Below are 3,250 nucleotides of genomic sequence, written 5' to 3'. Positions count from 1 at the left end.
ATTACACTTTCTTTAATGGAATCTTTTGTGCCTCTTAACTTGACACCTAGTGATTGGCAGCAGCTTTGCCGAGCAACTCTATCTGGGGGAGGTTATTTGATTTGGAGGGGTGAGTTTCAGGAAAGATCTAGCCAGACAGCCCAAAGAAATGCACAGGATGGACAGCCCCAGAGAAATGTGGAGATGCTTACCGGGAGTGGTCAATATGCCACCATCCAGCAACAAATGCAATATGACATCGCAGTCTATGCCCAAGTGGCAGCAGCGGCCCAAGGGGCTTGGAAAGCATTGCCTTCCAAGGAAGGAGGGGATCATGTGTCCAAAGTCCTTCAAGGACTCTCCGAACCTTTTCAAGACTTCATAGACCGTCTCAGTCAGATAGCAGAAAGAATATTTGGGGGCATTGGGCCTGCGATGCTAGTCATCAAGCAGATGGCTTTTGAAAATGCAAATAAATATTGTAAGGAAGCCCTTCACCCCTATCGAAATAAAAGTCTAAATGACTATATCCAGATGTGTAGGGACATTGATGGGAACTTCATCCAGGGCCAAGTGTTAGCTGCTGCTATTCGGCCCCAAGTGGGGAAAGAAAGACCTACGCTGGGAGGGAGAAAAACATGTTTCAGCTGCAGTAGGGAGGGACCCTTCCGTAGAGAGTGCCCTCAAAATAGTAGTACGGGTCTCAAGAGACCTGGCTTATGCTACCGTTGCCGAAGGGGATATCATTGGGCCAATGATTACAACTCTAAAACTGACCAGTAGGGAAATTTCTTTCCTGCTAATAATATTCAGGGAAACTGGAGGAGGGCTCCGCCCCATGAAGGTCCAGTACTATTCTTTGAGGCATCTAAGTACATCCGGGTGTTATCGACCAGGAAAGTGAGGGTGAGATTAAAATAATGACATCAGTGGGCAGTGGGGTTGTTGCCATCCCAGTGGGGTTGTTGCCATCCCAGCAGGAGAACAGATTGTTCAGTAACTCCTCCTCCCTACAGCTCCTTGCGCGGCTCGAAAATTAAAGAGAAAAGGGGCAACCAAGGTTTTGGAAGTACCGGCCCAGCAGCATTTTGGGTAGCCACTATGGAGAACCGCCCCCAGCTTACATTACGTATAGAAGGCAAGTTCTTTAGGGGCGTCTTAGATTCTGGGAAGGACATTTCTGTCCTATCAGATAAATTTTGCCCCCCTCCCCTCGCCTGGCCGAAAGAGGAAGTGACAGTGACCCTCCAGGGAATAGGACTGGCTGTAACCCAAAAAAGCCTCTGAATCCTAAAGTGGCAAGACTCTGAGTGCCACACAGGGCTTTTTCAGCCATATGTTTTGTCTGGCCTCCCTATTAACCTCTGGGGACGGGACCTCATGCAAGAAATGGGAGTGGTTCTCACCACCCAGGCATGCAAGTCCAAAAGCAGGGTCCCCCAGATGATGCAAGGGAGGGGCTGGAGTCCGGTTAGGGAACTAGGTAAACTAGAACAGGGAGCGGTTTGCCCTGTGGCATCCCTCCCTTTGGAGACCAGGGCTCTGGGAGATAGGAAGGGTTTTGGTCATTTTTGATGAAGGTCACTGTTGTGCCACCAGCTCTCATACCCATCACATGGCTATCGGATGATCCGGTATGGGTGGAAGAGTGGCACTTACCAGCAGAGTTTCAAACAAAGGGTGGCTCCCCAGCTAGTTCAAGAACAATTGGAGGTGGGTCATTTGGTTCCTTCCACGTCCCCTTGGAATACCCCGATATTTGTAATTAAAAATCTTCAGGGAAATGGAGGTTACTACAAGACTTGAGGGCCGTGAATGCGACCATGCATCCTATGGGGGCACTCCAGCCTGGCTTGCCCTTGCCTGTGGCCATTCCTAGAGACTGGCATTTGATTGTCATTTATTTGAAGGATTGCTTCTTTTCTATTCCCTTGCATTCTCAAGATAGTCTACAGTTTGCTTTTAGCCTTCCTGCGATTAACTTTAGGGAGCCTGCCCTTCGCTTCCAATGGGTGGTGCTCCCCCAAGGGATGGCTAATAGTCCAACTATATGCCAGATTTATGTAGCTGCCTGTTTAGATCCACTCAGACCTAAGTTCCCTGATCTTTACATTATCCACTACATGGATGATATTCTTTTGGCTGCGGCCGAATAAAGACAATGTTACATAGCCTTTGCAGAGCTACAGGAGCTTCTGGAGGCCTGCGGATTTATTTTGGCTTCTAAAAAGATCCAAAAGAGAATCCGTTATACTTATTTGTGTCATCAAATTCAACAAACTGTCCTCTGGCCACAAAGACTCCAAATCGATTGTTCAAATTTAAAAACGCTTCACGAATTTGCATGTCATCCTCGCGCAGGGGCCATGCTAATCTTTTCTGTATTGTTACAATTTTTAGTATATGCACTGCGTCTTGTGTCTGGGTGGAGCAAGCTCCTTACCCTTTCCAGCTTCCAGAAATGGGGAAAAGAATGCCCCTATCTGACATAGTTCAATGAAGAATAAATACGATGAAAGCACAAGGTGCTTTGTGCAGACTTTGTGCACAGGAAGCACACGACCTTCAGTTATTGCCACTATTGTCTAGCCTTCTCCTAGACCTCACAGTGTCAATTTCACATCAAATTCAAAAGCTCCTTTCCTGAGGCACTGGAAGGATTTGTCCATCAGTGAAATCCCTGAAGGCACCTTTGTAATTCAGAGTTACTTTGTCATTGAAATAGGAAATAAAGTGGGAGAGATTGTGGGTACATATCTGTGTGCATGTGTGTGTGTGTGTGTGTGTGTGTGTGTGTAAGTCAGAGATGAATGTTCTTCCTGTACTCTTTTTATTGGTGGTGTTTTATTGGGAGGGGCCATGGAGATGGGGATTTGCACTGCACTTGAACCTTGCATTATTCTTTTTAAATATTGTAGGGAAAAGGCGAAGGCCAAAGAAACACACTTTGGCCCTGCAACCAGAACCAAAGAAATGTACCCTGACCCTGAAGGCAGTGGCAAGGAAACACACTTTGTTCCTGGAATCAGAGCAAGTGAAAGAAATACACCCTGGCACTAAAACCAGAGCCAAATCTGAACCTAACCCTGTGCAGAAAACTAACCAGTCCTTGAGCAGGAACTATAGCTAATCTGAGCTCAGCATTGAAATCTAAACAGTCCCCACCCTGGTAGCCCTATATAAACCCTGTGTCTGTTTAGCTTGTGGCTGTTCCTGCTACTCAGGTGTCCTCTGCCACTCTGGCAGAGGGCAGCCACTCTCCTGGATTCTT

At 47.0% G+C, this 3,250-nt stretch overlaps 1 non-coding gene across 1 annotated transcript; it reads right to left on the bottom strand.

Moving 5' to 3' along the window:
• Nucleotides 1-2,295: 2,295 nt before the first annotated feature.
• LOC121140068 lies at nucleotides 2,296-2,400 on the bottom strand. Its single transcript, XR_005876908.1, has one exon. It is a non-coding gene; the product is annotated as a U6 spliceosomal RNA (small nuclear RNA).
• Nucleotides 2,401-3,250: the final 850 nt, after the last annotated feature.

This window comes from Mesocricetus auratus, unplaced genomic scaffold (genome assembly GCF_017639785.1).
Source record: "Mesocricetus auratus isolate SY011 unplaced genomic scaffold, BCM_Maur_2.0 Super-Scaffold_100003, whole genome shotgun sequence".
NCBI classification, from domain to species: Eukaryota; Metazoa; Chordata; class Mammalia; order Rodentia; family Cricetidae; genus Mesocricetus; species Mesocricetus auratus.
Note: the sequence above shows the minus strand (reverse complement) of the source record. Positions and strands in the feature narration are given on the sequence as shown.